A 17,365-nucleotide genomic window follows, 5' to 3' on the forward strand; every position below is an offset into this window, starting at 1 on the left:
TCGCTGCTGTGGACATGTTTCCTCTTGTCATGTGTCTGCGCCTGGCTCGGTGATAAATATGTGAGCTCTTTGAAAAATATTTTGAAAGGGTCAGTTTCAATGAGAAGGTGGGTAGAAGGACAGCTTCTCCTCCTCCGCTGGGATTGGCTCAAGCTCGTGTCACCTACGGGTGGGTGGCACTAGGGGTGGGGGAAAACCCTGCCCCAGTCTTTCCTTGCCCCCCCGCTTCCTGCACATCCCAATCTCCACTTTGTGTCCCCCCCCGACCCCCCAACTTCTGCAAAAACTCCTACTGCTTTGGTTTTCACTTTCACTTAAGATGGTCTTGAGCACAGAGGGCAGGAGTGTAGATTCTATGGGCCTCCCTGATGGTGCAAGGGGTTAAGTCTCAGCACTATGAAGCCATCGGAGCAGCCACTGCAGTGCGAGTTCGATCCCTGGCCAGGGAGCTACCCACAGGGTACAGCAGACCTCTCCTGTCTCCCCGCTGCTCCCCTCAGCAGTGGATTTCAGTAGACCTGCCTGTTCTGCTCCCCACTCTGTCTCTGGTGAATCTTCTCACCCCCCACCCCCTGCACCTCTGGCCTGCACCCCAGCTCTTCTGCATAAAAATAAATAAAATCTTAAAAAAAAAAAAAAAAAAAAGAGTGCAGATTTTAGAGTCAGGTTCCATCCCAGGCTCTGCTTGGTGCCGTTGGGCAAGTCACCGACCCTCTCTGTTGGTTGTTTCCTTTACAAAAGGGGCATCACCAGAGGCTGCACCTGATTGGATTGGTGTGAGGACAGAATGAGTTAATGTTTATCAGGGCCCAGAACATGCGCTGCTTGGGATAGGGCAGGTGAGAGGTGCTCATGGGTAGCATAGTCAAGACCACTATTGCTAATTAATACTGTTTTTAAGTACGTCTCAACAACCCTCCGCCGCCGCCCACCCCCACCCCCAGCCTATGCTGAAAGCTTCAGGAACGTGATAAAATCTTCCCCAAAATCCAATCGGTTCTGAAATGATTAGACAAAGGGAGGGTCACACAGTGTTGGGAATGTAGCTAGAACCACTGACTGTGAGTTGGCACTACAGAGGTTTGGAAGAAGTGTAGCAATGGTCTGGATAAGTGTCTGCCATTTATTTATTTTAGATTTATTTATGCATACAAGAACTGGGGTAAAGACCAGAGGTGCAGGTACATGAGAGGCTTCACCAGAGACAGAGTGGGGAACAGAACAGGCGGATCCACTGAAAGACACTGCTGAGGGGAGCAGCAGGCGAGTCAGGAGAGGTCTGCTGGGCCATGTGGGTAGCTCCCTGGCTGGGGATCAAACTCAGTGCTGCAGTGGCTGCTGATAGCTTCATAGTGCTGTGTTTAACCCCTTGCGCCACCAGGGAGACCCCATGTCTACCATTTAAAGGCCTCCTTTCCTCTTATTTCCCTGGAGACTCAGCCCTGCATGGTCTTGGGGGTGGCTTTTGCCAGATGCCTTTGAGGTGACTGGATCAGGCTCACTTGTGATAATATTCTTATCATCTTTACCATATTATGTTTTTGTTTAACTACTTCTGGTGACTAAGGAAACACAACTTAACATAATTGTATCCCCTACTGTACAATACGAATGCACACTTCATGTCTCTCCCACCGAGTCCATTAACGTGAACTAATTCGATAACTTAATGCTTTATAGTCTGCAGGAGTTCTTAGCAGGTTACATGGGTGTTTAGGAATGTTTTAATAACATGTCTTGGGAATATATATATTTTTTAAAGAATTATTTATTTATTTATGCATAGAACTGGGGTTTAGGCCAGAGGTGCTGGGGTGAGAGGGTTCACCAGAGCACAACAGGCAGATCTCCTGAAATCCACTGCTGAAGGGAGCAGGGAGACAGGAGAGGTCTGCTGCACCATGTGGGTCAGCTCCCTGGCCCAGAATTGAACTCAGACCACAGCAGTGACAGCATTGAGACTTAATCCCTAGGCCACCAGGGAGGCCCGATTGAAATTCTTAATCAACTTTTCCCAAGTGACCCCGGATTTTCATTTGTACTGGACCCTGCAAATTATGTAGCTGGTCCTGTCTACATGTGTCCCGAGCTAACCTACACATAAAGCTAAATCATCTCATCCTATCTCGATCATAGGGTTTTAAAATATTTATGTATTATTGTGATCATGTTCATTATGTACCTACAGTATTATGTATAATATATCTTAGTACTGTATTAATTATATCATTTATTAAATATATAGATGCATGCATGTCTTTCCATCTCAGACTCCCCCCAACTACAATAGCCACCTAAGTCATTTCCAGTTTCTTGGTTATAGGGTCAATGACACATGTATTTTTTGTCCACTTGGCTTGGCCAAGAACACTTTTGCTTGCAGTATAGAAATAATAGATGAGTCCTCCTCCACTCCTGGCTTCTAGTCTACAATGTTTGTTTTTTTTTTTTTAATAGAGGCATGTTTTTTTTTAATTTATTTTATTTATTTGTTTGTTTGTTTGTTTTTGTTTATACAAGCACTGGGTACAGTCAGAAGTGCGGGAGGGTGAGAGAATTCACCAGAGCCAGAGCAGGGAGCAGAGCAGGCAGAAGGACCGAAGTACGCTGCTGAGGGGAGCAGCGGGCGGCAGGAGAGGTCTGCGCGCCATGTGGGACCCTCCTCTGGTGGCCGGGGAGCAGCCGGGGATCAAACCGGTGCCCATGGCCACCGCAGAGGCCATGGGCAGCTTCGCAACCCAGCGCTCAACAGCTGCGCCACCAGGGAGGCCCATAGTCTACGATGTTTTCAAAGATTCTTCGAGTCTGTTTTTAGCCTAGATACCCCAGTCCAACCAGGGGCCCCTCAAGAGTTGAGCAAGTGGGATGAAATATACCACCTGCCTTTCACCAGCCAGCTCACCCAGCGCTGGTCCCATGTCCTCCTCTGGGGGGAGGTCCCTCTTTGTGGTTCTCCTACCTGGAAGAGTACCTGCGTGGAATTTGCACAGGACACCCCCATACACCAGGTGCAGCCTCAGGGCTCCTGGCGTCCACTCCTCGCTCTTGTCCTCCAGCTTTGGCTTCTTACTTGGTTCCCACTGTGCCTTCCGAGGGCCCCCGCATGTGACCTGCTGGCTCTCCGCCTTCTGAATGCACAGTGTGCTCATTCACACACGCCTGCACCCTTCCTGTTCCCAGCTCTACGGGGCCCAAAGGGAGTTGGGGCCTGCAAGTTTGGGCCAAACATCTGAGAGCCCCTGGGCTGGGTGGTTGCCCCTCCTTTGGGCTCCTGGACTCCCTCATCCCAACTCCCAGACAATTAACCTGCACGAGATAATGTTACCAAGGGGGCTTTTGCAAACTTGGATCACTTCTCCCAACGCTTCCTGGGGCTATTCTTTTTCAAGACAGCGTGTCTGCCTCCAGGGATAATGCTCTCTCTCCTGGGAATTTTCCAGGACAAGAGTGAGGGTAGATTTTAGATTTCTAAAAGTAGGATGGGCTTCTGAGAGAGAGACTGTGTGGTTAAGGGTGTGGCCTCTGCCGGCAACTTTGCTTCTAGCTGTGATGCCTTAAGGCCTGGGCTGCACCCTAGGTGACTTAAAACACTTCTAAAAATTGTGACAATTCTAAAAATCCTATTACCCTTTCCTTTTTAAAAAAGATTTATTTTTATTTATTCATGCATACAAGAACTGCTGAGACCTTTTCAAAATCCTACTGCTCACTGGCAGTGCTGTCACTCACGAGCTCCGTGGGGATGGACAAGGAGATCCATGTGGTTTTCAAGCCTACAGACACAAGCTGACCTGGCAGCCCTAGAATCAAGGAGGAATTTCCACTGTCAAATCTTATTGAATAAATAAACATTTTTAAAAGATTTATTTTATTTATTTATGTTCGCAAGAGCTGGGGTGCAGGCCAGAGATATGGGGGGGTGAGAGGATTCACCAGAGACAGAGTGGGGAGCAGAACAGGCAGATCCACTGAAATCCACTGCTGAAGGGAGCAGCAGGGAGACAGGAGAGGTCTGCTGCGCTGTGTGGGTAGCTCCCTGGCTGGGGATGGAACTCATGCTGCAGTGGCTGCCAATAGCTTCATAGTGCTGATATTTAGCCCCCGAGCCACCAGGGAGGCCCCCAAGAAATACATTTTATAAGGTTATAGTTGCCATAGTGATTCCTCCATGGCTCTGGGCAAAGTTCATTGGAAACCTGTTGAAAGGATTCAGCATTCTAGATGCCCTGTAGGACTTGGCTATTCACGGAAGGTGCAGATATCAGTATTAACAGGATTTTGGAAGGAAGTGATTGCAACTCTGACGGATGACTTTGAGGGTTCAAGCCTTCTGTGAAAGAAAGCACTTCAGATGTGATGGAAATAGCAAGAAAACTAGAATTAGAAATGAATCCTGAAGTGGTACTGAATTCCTGGGATCTCATGGTGACATTTGAACACATGAGGATTTGCTTCTAATGGATGAGCAAAAACAGCGGTCTCTTGAGAAGGAATCTACTCCTGAAGGTGCTGTGAACGTTGATGAAATGATAACAAAGGATTTAGAATGTTACACACACTTAGTTGAGAAAACAGCAGCAGGATTTGAAAGGATTAACTCCAATTTTGAAAGAAGTTCTACTGTGGATAAAATGCAATCAAACTGCATCGCATCCTTCAGAGAAATCTCTGTGAAAGCAAGAGCTGAGCGGTGCAGCAAATTTCACTGTTGTCTTAGAAGAAATGGCCATGGCCACCGCAGCCTTGGGGACCTCGAGTCCCCCACCTCCAGCCCCCCTCACATCCTCTCCCCCCGCCCCTCCCCCAGTCACTAAGCAACCATCAACATCAAGATGAGACTACCAGTAACGAGCTGTGGACTCGCTGAAGGCTCAGATGCTGGTCAGCATTTTTTAGCAATAAAGTATTTTTAAATTAAGGTGTGTACTTTTTTTAGACATACCGATATGGTACACTTAATAGACTACAGTGTCATGTACAAAACATAATTTTAATAGGCACGGGGGAACCAACAAAGTGGTATGACTTACTTGATTGCAGCACTCAATTGGGTAAAAGTCCTAAAATGAGATTTTAGAAGGCGGAGCCTTCCAATGACTTTAGAGTAGTTAGTTCTTTTGGTCTGGAACTCTGCATTAACCTTTTAAGCTATGCAAATGAGCCAGGGTCCACACCCTGTCTTTGGATTTGCCGGGAGAGGTCCCTTGAAAGGCTGGAGGTCGAGATTTTTGGACCAGACTGCTTCCCTGTCTTCGCTGGGTCGCCCTGAGGGCCGAGGGACTCTGTGAGGGACTCTGTGCGAGCTCCCAGAGGACTTGATTTGAAGAAAGTCACTGAGCTTCAATGACGCTTAGAAAATCGGTGGCCCGGAGGCACAGGCAGAGGCGCAAGCCCAGGTCTCTGAGCAGATGGCTGCAGGAGCTGCCGCCCCACGTCCCCAGCACCAGCTTCCAGTCCCTGCTGCTACTCACCAACTTTAGCTGGAGGGAAAAACGCTCAAAGCAAGGTATGTTTTTTAGAATCATGTGTAGCATCGACTTTATAGCTGATGCGTAAGAAAGCTGTTGATTTCAGGGAAATGGAGAGGATTTGGCTGTGACGGGAGTGTCTCTCGCTGGCCTGCAACGACTGGCTGGCTTCTGCTCTGAAGGGTTGTAGGTGCCCGAGCCCAGTGGTTTGCAAAGAAGCCTGACCCCTTCCTTGCAGCTGAGCCTGCGTTGGCTTCTCTTGCCATTAGTGTTGGCTTCTCTTGTCGTTAGCGTTGTTCCTTTGGATGTTGATTGGATTGACTGAAATGCAGCTGCGTCTTTGAACAATTTGTGGAAGATTGGACGGGGTCGGAGGCTTGGTGGCAGCGGGGAGGGCAGAGGCCTAACCAGCGGCTGAGGGAGTCTTACACAGAACAGGCTTCCAATATCCACACAAATGCCAAGGTGATTGCCCCTGAAAATCCCTTCGCTCACCTTTGTGATATTTTTTAATCCAATTCTCTGCAAGGTAGAAATGGCAGCCTGCGCATTGCCAAGTTGACCGTTCGTTGTGTTTAGAAATGTCATGATATCCCCCACATCCAGAAAAAACTCATCAGCATCCCAGAATCACACGAGGCCAGAGCAGAAATGATATACGTTGACATTACAATCCTGGACATCTGTGCTAACTCCATCAACTCAAAGATGCTTTCCCTCCCACCATTTAATTTAAAGCTCTCAGGTCTTTGCCTTCTGCCTCGTTGTGTGCTGCGGTGGGGAGAGCCCCCCACTCATTTTGACGACTTACAGAATCCATCCTTCTGAACCAGGGGCAGGGAGAGGCTTTGTGCTGGGTGAGAGGGGCAGTGTTGGAAGGTGTGGGCTTCGTGGCAAGGACGGTGCTACAAAGCCCAGGCTACCCCATAGCTGTCCCAGGAGGTCGCTGCTTCCTTAAGGATACTAATCTTTCATACCAACTCTGCGTGTATTAGGGAAAGGATGTCCTGAGCAAACTCCACAAACTGGTTTTATGGACCCCACCCCCACCCCCAGCTAAAGAGACCAAGGACTACAAATCCCATAATGTCATCACTACAAATCCCGAAGGGAGGGTTGCTGGGAACCGAGGGTGGAGTTAATCAGCCAGATTTGGTATATAATCAGGTATGAGGGCCTTGGGGGTGCTGGGTTTTTTGCCACCTTTCAGGGTGCTTATTGGTGTTCCAGCTCAGTGGAACTGGTAGGACGCATTTACCAGTTTATCTCTTTCTCCCTGAGTTACTCATTTCTTCATTTCCCCTTCATTAACTTTTTGTGTTGTGCCTGCAGTTGAGTCTCATTATAAGTCCCTTTAAGCACACAGGTGAGGACCCACAGTCAGGCCAACCCATTTCACATCAGGGTTGCCTGTAACACACGGAAGGAGAGAAGGGTCATTCTGTTGTAGAGCAGCCCCGATACAAAACGGGGTGCCTGACTGTGGGTCCTCACCCGCGCACTTAAAAGGACTTATCAATGCTCTACTGCAGACGTGTTTGGTTTTTATATCCAACCTGGCTGCCCAACTCCACCCTCAGGTCCCAGCCACCCTCCCTTTGGTGATGGGATTTGTCTTTCCCAATGTCTTGATGGCTTTAGTCTGGAGTGGGGGTGGGGTCCACAAAGTCTGTATGAGATTAACTCAGGACATCATTTCCCCCTAACAATTCTCTACCTTGCAGAGGCTGCATCCCAAAGCAAAAGAGGGTTATCTTCATCAGCTCACAGAGCACCTCTGTGCTCAGCCCTGGGGTCAGGGGAGCAGTGAAGGGAGGGGCCTGCCTCATTCCAGAACCTCACATCTAGTGAAGACGAGCACACCTAACAACAGGCACAGTTGGCAGGTGGCTGCCGAAGGCACGATGCCGTGAAGAAGTATAAGCTTCCGGGCCAGGTGGCACAGGGGACCCTCAGAAAGTGACCAGAGTCACTGGGACGAGGTTCTATAGAGGGAAGAGGACATGGGCATCTCAGGAAGGACCAGGAGCCAGAGGCACTTCCAAGTTCAAAGTTGGATGGGAAGGTAGAGTGGGAAGGGCCACATCAAAAAGGATCTTTCTCTTCTTTTTTTTTTGGAATTATTTATTTTTTATTTTTAAACACTATTTGCTTCCCCCCATCCCGTCAGATTGAGTCCCCATAGAATTTCCTTCCCCAAGGCACCCGTGCACCATCACCTCAGTCCCCTGTGCTCCTCCCTCCCTCCCTCTGATCCCTCTCCCGCCTCCTCCCCTGCAGGATGGCTCTGGTTTATAATTGCCCGTTTTTGCTTTGTTGTGTTTTATACTGTTATTATTATTGTTTTTTTACACAAATGTCTTATTTGGTTCCCCTATAGTTCTGTTATAAGTGAAACCATCCGATATTTCTTTTTCCTTCTGGCTTATTTCACTGAGCATAATTCCTTCTAGCTCCAACCACGTTGCTGCGAATGGCATGAGTTTATCCTTTTGATTGCTGAGTAATATTCCACTGTGTATATGTACTGCATCTTCTTGATCTAGTCATCTGTTTTTGGGCATTTGGGTTGTTTCTAGGTTTTACCTATTGTAAATAGTGCTGCAATAAACATAGGTGTACAGGTGGTTCTTTTGAATCAGTGTTTTTGTGTCTTTTGGGTAGATCCTAGGAGTGAAATTGCCGGGTCGTATGGCAGCTCCATTTTCAGTACACTGAGGAATCAAAAAGGATCTTAAGGGGATTTGAGGAGGGTTTTGAAAGGATGATATTGGCTGTTTGGTAGGGGAATGGCTTAGGAATGGCTTAGCCTCCAGCCACCTTGGATATGCCAGGGAGTGTCTTCAGGAAACTATCACCCACAGGAGGGCCAGAGGGGAACGGTGGCCTGAACTTGGCAGAGAGAGAGGGTCGGAGACAGGTCGAATTATTTGAGCTGGGACATCATTGGACCTGGTTTTCTTACTTGGCATTTCGCTTAAAGTTGCAGTTTCCAAAACCTATGGAGGATGTTAGCGAGGACTTCCTGTGCTGTTGGAGTGCTGGGCTGGCACGGTGCTAGCCTATATCTGGAGCCGGCCCCCACGTGCCAGCCAAGCCTTTGAAATGTCAGTGGTGCCAGGAAGGAGCTGAATGGCTCCACGAGTTTAATTTTAGTTGATTTAAGTTTTTATTTTTTAGTTGATTTAAGTTTAAAAATCGATAATTCTGTTATTGGAAAAATGTGTTTGGAGAACAATTTGGATATATATTTTTTAAGATATATTTTTATTTATTTATGCATACAAGAACTGGGTGTCGGGAGCAGGTGAGAGGATTCACCAGAGACAAAGTGGGGAGCAGAACAGGTGCATCCAATGAAATCCACTGCTGCGGGGAGCAGCGGGGAGACAAGAGAGGTCTGCTGCACCATGTGGGTCAGCTCCCTGACCAAAGGATCTCACTCACGCCCTACCATTTTGTTTTCAATTAATATTTTACCTTCAAAGGAAATTTAAAAAATACATTAAAGTACCATTTAAACGGCTCCTGGTAACACTTATACTCTACTTTTCAAAAGTAAATTTTAGGAATTATGCAGATCGAGTATTTCCAGTGAAATTTTAACATCTAAATGGAGATGAACCGTAAGTGTGAAAGAGATGCCAGATTTCAAGGGCTTAGTATAAAAAAGATGTAAAATCTCATTCATAATTTTTACATCAATTACCCGTTGAGATGAAATAGCTTGATTATAACTGGGTGAAGGGAAGTATATTATTAAAATGAACATCTCCACTTTCCAACTATTATATATATTTTTAATTGTAATGCCCACCAGTGTCCACTCCTACTGCGCAAGGGCCAGTGGACTTGAGTATGAATCTCAGAGCTGTGTGGTCACCACCATAGTTCCAATCCCAGAATATTTCCCTTTCCCCAAAGAAACGTTCGTCACTCCCCATTTGGCCCAACGCCCACCCCCCCCACCCCCGCCTTGGTCAGTCACTTACTTTCTGGGGGCAGATTTGCCTATTCTGGACATTCTATGTAAGTGGAAACCTACCCCGCCGCCAGCCCTTTATAATTGGCTTCTTCCCCTCAATGTAATGTTTCCAGGCTTCATTCAGGTTGAGGGGCACATGAGCCTCACCCCTTCTTTGGCCCATGATAGTCTGGCCTGTGGATGCCCTCCCGCTGGATGCCCTCCTGCTGTGTAGTCTTGCTGTGTTGTTTTGGCCCTGGGTGGTTATGAAAACTGCTGTGGACATTTGTCTACAAGTCTTTGTGTCGTCATAAGTTTTCGTTTCTCTTGGCTATATGTCCAGCAGGGTTATTGGGTCACATGGTAATGGTTGTAGAGTTGATTTTTACTTTTTTAAAATGGCGTTGCTATGAAATGTTACTGTCATGTGTTCGCACGTCATACTCGTATTGTCCAGCTGGTCCAGGATGTCCACTTTGGGCTCAGGCCTGGAGGTGAAGCATAGGTACAACATGCACTAAAGGCTGTGATGGGGGGGCAGGCAGTGCTGGGTGGTGAGGGTGAAATCCTTCCGTCGCTTTTATTTTTTTTAATTAAAGATTTTATTTTACATTTGCATAGAGGAACTGGGGTGCAAGCCAGAGGTATGTGTGTGTGTTGTGAGAGAGAGAGAGGATGAGGATTCAGCAGGTAGAGTGGGGAGCAGAACAGGCGGAGCTACTGAAATACACAGCTGGGACAGGAGAGGTCTGCTGTGCCTTGTGGGTAGCAACCTGGCCGGGGATCGAACTCAGGTTGTTATGGTGGTAGCACTGGGACTTAAGCCCCAGGCCACTAGGGAGGCCCCCTTTCATAGCTTTTATATTTTACTTTATACACCTTTCTCATCTCTCTTGATAATTGTCAAAGTCTATTAACTAGTCCTACTGCTCCAGGGCCAATCTTCACCCTGAAGCCAGGGTGATATTTTCAAAAGTGTAAATCTGATCACCCTATCCCCTGCTGAAAACCCTTCCATGACACACCTACCAACGCAGTCCTAGCAAGTCCAACTTCATTTCTATAACCTGACGTCCACCTGATGCTCATGAAATATTTCTTGAATAAATAATGGAAAATCTTTTATGTCTTTTTGTTTCAAACCTATAAATTAAAATGTAAAGGCATTTAATATGTATAAAAGGTAAATCACGTAAAATGATTTATGGAAATATCCCATGTGCAATGGAGTATCCATTTTCTTGCATCTTCCCCATCACAGGGTATTCCTCTCTTTAATTCCTTTAAGATTTATTTATGCATAACAAGGACTGGGGTATAGGCCAGAGGTGTGGGGGGGTGAGAGGATTCACCAGAGACAGAGTGGGGAGCAGAGCGGGCGGATCTACTGAAATACACTGCTGAGGGGAGCAGCGGGGAGACAGGAGAGGTCTGCTGTGCCCTGAGGGTCAGCTCCCTGGCGAGGGATCAGACTTATGCTGCAGTGGCTGCTGATAGCTTGATAGTGCTAAGACTTTAACCTTTGTGCCACCAGGGAGGCCCCTCTCTTAAATTCTTTTTTTTTTTTAAAGATATATTTATTTATTTATACAAGCACTGGGTATAGTCAGAAACGCGGGAGGGTGAGAGAATTCACCAGAGCGGGGAACAGAACAGGTAGACTGATGGAATACACTGCTGAGGGGAGCAGCAAGCGGCAGGAGAGGTCTGCGCACCATGTGGGACCCTCGCTGATGGCCAGGGATCGAACTAGTGCTGCAGAGGCTGCAGGCAGCTTCACAACCCAGTGCTCAACCACTGGCCCCTCTTTTGGGTAGAAAGGATCTTGTATTTAATCTGAAAGTCTTTGTTACTATTAGATGGAGAATCTTTTCATTTGTTCACTACCTGCTTTCTGACCAGATCAACAATGATAAACTCAGTTAATCTTGATCCGAAAGTATTTTCTGCACATTATGAATTTCTCCACTGGCTATGTTAGGGGTATTTTTCCCTTTTTTGTTACTTGTTGGGTTAATGTTTTAAAAGTAGAGGAGATGGCGCTGGAAGGGATCATGCTCAGCGAAATAAGCCAAAAAGAAAAAGAAAAATACCGATGGTCTCACTCATAGCAGGAATCTAGAAAACTTAAATAAGGGACCAGGAAAATGAATATAAGAAAGTGAAAATCAAAATCAACAAAAAAACTATGAACCAGAGACACTTTTGGGGGGCGGGGGCGGGAGGGGAGGGATTGGGGTCAGAATGGGGGGGCTGCAATTGTATGGGGAATATAAAAATAAAATTTATTATTTTTAAAAAAATAGAGGAGAAAAGTCATACATAAAGTCTAGTTGCTTACCTTATAGAGGATGTTTTGAAAAGCTTGTGTATTTTTTTTTTAAGATTTTTATTTATTTCTGCATACAAGAGCTGGGGGCACAGGCCAGTGATGTGGGTTGGGGACGGTTGAGAGGAATCACAGAGACAGAGCGGGGAACAGAACAGGCAGTCAGACCAAAGACACTGCTGAGGGGAGCAGCAAGCGAGACAGGAGAGGTCTGCTGCTCCATGTGGGTTGCTCCCTGGAGGGCCGGGGATCGAACTTGTGCTGCAGAGGCTGCGGACTGCTTCATAGTGTGGTGTTCACCCCCTTGCGCCACCAGAGAGGCCCCAAGCTTGTTGTGTATCGTAGGAACATGGTAAGGAGGGATGAATAATAACTGGTACTTAAATGTGCTATTTTACCAGGAGTATCCTTGATCCCTTTATTAATATATGTGGCACATGGAAGTTACTCTTTTATGGAGAGGTTCACAACTTGTCCAAAGTCGCACAGCAAGTAGGCAATGGAGCCAGATGGAACTAAATATTCATGTTTCCTAGCTCAGGGACACAGGTCAGCAACACTCTCTATGCAAGTCAAGCTGAAGAAATCCTTGTTTCAAGATCACTTTGCATGCTGAGTGATCCCGGCCTTCTTTATCAACTCAAAACCTTTCATGGAAACACTGGTTCCACCAGTTCTGTGTCTTACTTGCTATGTGCCTCTGGGCAGACTCATTTCTGTAGGGGTCTGCATGAGCTTTCGTGGCTCAGTCATAGTGAACTTACAGACCGCTGCCACCCCCAGGGATGCAATGAACATGCCCACAACGTGCAGTGGCCGGCAGGTGGCCAGAAAGGCCCATGGCCGAGGTTTCCAGAAAGCCCTGGAAGCCAAGATAGCTATTCTACAATGTCCTTCCACACTTAGAGCGGGATTTTTGCTTAAAACTGCTTTTGGTTCTTTGGCAAAATGAAAACAGGAGATAGTCAAAACAAATGTGGCTCCCATGCTGGAATTTGCCCAGTCTGCTTTATCCCACCTGAACTTGACTGGGTTATAGACCAGAGGTGCAGGGTGGGGGTGAGAAGATTCACCAGAGCCAGAATGGGGAGCAGAACAGGTGGATCTACTGAAATGCACTGCTGAGGGGAGCAGCGGGGAGACAGGAGAGGTCTGCTGCACCCTGTGGGTCAGCTCCCTGGCTGGGGATCATACTCTGGCCATAGTGTTATAGGACAGGGAGAGGGGCAGCCCAAACCCCGCAAACCTGCCTGTTCTAAATGGGTTCTGCCATTCGCCGCATCAACACAAAACATAGGAGACTTTAATGGGAAGGAACTTTAATAAAACTAGGAAACAATACAGGTAAGGCAAAGAGTCTAGTTTCTAAATGAAGCACCCACAGTTACCCGTCCCCTCGTGGGTAAAAGTCCATCCATATGGGATTGGCCCAGAACAAGGCCCCAAAGCCTGCCACAAGTCTAAAGCACCTTCCAGTGGGGACCCACAGCAAAGGGTCAGAAATAACCAGACAAGCCCGGAAGGAAAAGAAACATCAACATCAAGATAAAAGCTGCCATTGTCCCCTCCCCATGGGTCTCACCCACGTCTGTGTCACCCCGTCCACAACCCAAAGACAAGCGCAGTTTCTTCACGTGTCTCTAGGCTCCATGCGCCTCCTCCAGGTCTCCTGGCTCCATCCTGCTTCCTTCCTCAGTCTCTTCCCCAGCTTCTCCTCTCCCTGCTCAGCTCCACCCTCCCTTGGGTGGGGCAGGGAACCTGGAACCTCCCCCTTTCCTGGGGACCACCCTGTTACAATAGTACAGACGTTGATGGTAGCTTGATAGTGCTGAGATTTTATTCCCTACGCCACCAGGCAGCAGGTTTTGGCCCCCCCCCTTTTTTTTTTTTTGACAAATATAAGGTTTTAATGATACCAACTAGACCAAATAGTTGTAAAAAGGCATAACCTGGCCTCTGAGAGTAATTATGTGAACAGTGTTCGGGCTCAGTGGTGTCCCATCCATGGTACCCACTTCACGGTTAGAGAGGACGAGATTTTCACACCTTGGGGTGAGGGTGTGGCTTTGGCATTAGAGACGGATCAGCAGCCTGGCTCCATCACCTGCTGGGCCCCTCTGGACAGGTTGTGAATCTCTCCATAAAAGACAGACTCATACGGGATTGTCATTTTCAATGACAATTTGACTCAATGCAGGAAAAACATGAGGGTTAAGTCTCACACTTTGTGCCTTTTAGTGAAATAATTCAAATTCCTTACACCCTCTTAACACAAGGACCCTGTGACTTCGTGGTGGGACCAGGAGCCTGCAGCCCTCCCTCTGCTCCCTTGTGCTGGTAAATAGAAACACCCACCCTCTGATGTCAAGGTCAGTCTTGAATAATTAGCTTTCAGTGTTGCCATATCTTCAGGAACACACCCTCTGAAGGCACAGGAGCTTGGAACCCAACCTGCCAGGCTGGCGTGAAAAGTGGAGTTAGTGTAAGGGGGTGGCCAGACAACCGGCCAGGCAAACATCGGCTGCAGGGGGTAATCCCGTGGCACAGTATTAATTGAGGAATTCCTTGACGTGGGTTTGGAAATATCATCGACAGGCCTGTCTGGGTGAAAGGGCTGTGTGGAGTGGCCTTCAGGCTGGCAGTGTTGAAATCTGTTTTACTGGAAATAACAGCTTTATTGAGATAATTTATATACTACACAATTCTATTTTGAACATATAATTGGTTCAGTGGTTTGTAGTGTAGACGTTGGTGCAGTAATTCACCATAATCAATTTTAAACATCCTCCTCCGCTGCCCTCACCACCACCTTGGCCCTATTAGCAGGCAGCCCTGTAGCCTTTGGCGACTGCAAATTTCTATCTCCGTGGATTTGCCTATTGTGGACCTCTCATACACATGGCATCACACTTAATATGTGACTTTTTGTGTCTAATTTATTTCACTTAGCATCATGTTTTCAAGATTTGTCCACATTGTAGCATGTGTAGTTCTTTTTAATGTCTGAATACTATTCCAGCGCAGCATGTATTATTTTTCACAGTATGGTATGATTTGATAGGTTATTGGAAGGAGGGCTGGGAACCCTATTACCACTAATTTCTGGAAAAATTTTTGAGCATTCCGATATCCTACCAAATCATATTCTATAGGAATGTTCTACTTTCAGATAGTGGGAAAAACAGTAATTGACTCTGCCTTTGTAGGTTGAAAGCAGCCACAGTCAAATCTAAGTGAATGAATACTGTGTTCCCGTCAAACACTTGTTCCCAATCCGGTAGAAACTGCTGTTAACAGGTTCCTGTGCAAAGCACTCCTTGGGAGTCAGAGTGGATGAGATTTGGGCTCCTGTGTGCTGTGGGTGAGGTGCTAGTATTAAAATGTCTGAGTCATTGGCTCGGGGTAATTATCATAATTTATGGTGAAACAGAAAAAGCCAAACCTACTTCCCAGCCTTAGTGCCTTGAATAGAGTAAACATACAGAAATTTGTCATTGACAAATAGTAGAGACGGCCTTACAAGAATGTACAGGGTAATGACCCACTTATTAGGTGTTCCCAAAATGTTTGGTGTGTTATTTGATGAAAAGTGTTCCAGGATGATAATCCTCAGGAACAAGGGCAGTTCTATCTATTTATTTATTTATTCATTTATGCTTACAAGAACTGGGGTTCAGGCCAGAGGTGTGGGGGGTGAGAGGATTCACTAGAGACAGAGTGGGGAACAGAACACTGAGGTTGACTGAAATATACTCCTGAGGGAAGCAGCGGGCAAGACAGGAAAGGTCTGTTTGCACTATGTTGGTAGCTCCCTGGCCAGGGATCGAACTCGTGCTGCAGCAGCTTGTGGCTAGCTTCACAGTGCTGTGCTTAACAACTTGTGCCACGAGGGAGGCCCAAGGGCAGTTCAATTTAAACCTGACCTAGTAAATTTGAAGCAGGGTAATCACAAAGATGCTGTTTATTACTTGCATATCTGTATTCTTTCTCCTCTTGAATTTCTAATCTTAGATAGTTGACTCAGATTTTAATTCTGTACTTGGTTGTATTTTATCCCTGCCTGCTTTCGTTTTCTTTGTGAATTAGTTCCACAGAAGAATTAATCCCTGAGTAAATAACTGAAAAACACACAAAGTGGCAAAAGGAAGACTCTGCTAATTGGGTCTTTTTAAGGCTTCAATTTTTTTTTTTTGTTAAATTTTTACTTTTCATTGTCATTTTTAATGACCATAACATTGCATTAAAACATTATAATCAGGGCCTCCCCTGGTGGCGCAGGCGGTGGAGCGCAGCGCTGTGAAGCTGTCCACAGCCTCTGAAGCGCAGGTTCGATCCAGGCCAGCCCTCGAGAATCCCACATGGCGCGGCAGACCTCTCCTGTCTCGCCCGCTGCTCCCCTCAGCAGTGTATTTCGTCAGTCTGCCTGTTCTGTTCCCCGCTCTATCTCTGGTGAATCCTCTCACCCTCCTGCGCCTCTGGCCTGTATCCCGGTTCTTTTGTGCATGAATAAATAAATGTTTAAAAAAAAATCAGTTTTTCTTGTAAGAAAAGACATCTAAATAACACCAAATACTAAAATATACTGATCTTGGTCATTTAAAAATATTATCCTTAACAGATTCTCAAGGCTCACTCAAAATGTAGATATGTTATTACAGGCCTCAGTTTCCTGGGTTCTGCTCTAGTAGACAAGGCGGGGAAGAGCAGGGAGTGTTTGTGAACAAAATTACCTTCTGAAAAAATAATGATGGTTATCAATGCGGGGCATTATAACTTGGAAATAAAGTCTTTGAAGATTTGGGATTATTTTTTTAAAAGCCAGAAAAAATACTCACAGGATCCCTAACACATAGTAAGCGCTCAATAAATGTGCCCATTATACATGCATGCTTTTAACACCAGGGATCAAACTTGTTTGTTGCCCTTATAAGGGGAGACAGACTCTTTTCCTATCAATCCCAATATTAAATGCCATTATTTATATTAATTTAAATTCCCAGAGTTCCCTCTGTCAGACAAAATCCAGCTACCAAAAAAAAAAGTCAAAACAAAACAACAAAATCCAGGTGCCATTTGCAACAATCACAGACTTCTTCATGCAGTGCAAGAGAGCTGGAACTGTTGCCAAAGTATTTGTTGAGTCAATAGATTTCCTAATCAAGAGCTTTGGCAGGGACTCCCTATACTTTGAGCTGAGGAAGGTGCCTGGGCCGCATAGGTAAGGGATCCCAGAAAGGGTGTTTCCATAAAGAAGGGAGAGGGACTGTAGCAAGGGACAGGGGAGCTGTCCCACTCCTTGGAGGCACACATTTCCTTTTGTCCTGATAGTACCGTCTCCAGCGCATACTTGAGAGTGGGGCTGGGAGAGGTGCTAGGCCTCTGTTTGTTGAATGAATGAATAAATGAAGTGCGTGTGTGTGTGTGTGTGTGTGTGTGTGTGTGTGTATGTAATTCAGAACTGTTAAATGGATGTTACTTTGAACACATGGATATTCTCAACCCTCATATTCAAATGTCTTTAAGAACAATTTTAATTTCCAGGTCAGCAGTTTATTTTTAGAGTTATTCACAGAAATGGAAATTGAGTCATTGAATAACCCAGCG

The sequence above is a fragment of the Talpa occidentalis genome, unplaced genomic scaffold (assembly GCF_014898055.3).
Source record: "Talpa occidentalis isolate TD23 unplaced genomic scaffold, MPIMG_talOcc4v2.1 talOcc4.12, whole genome shotgun sequence".
Classification (NCBI taxonomy): Eukaryota; Metazoa; Chordata; class Mammalia; order Eulipotyphla; family Talpidae; genus Talpa; species Talpa occidentalis.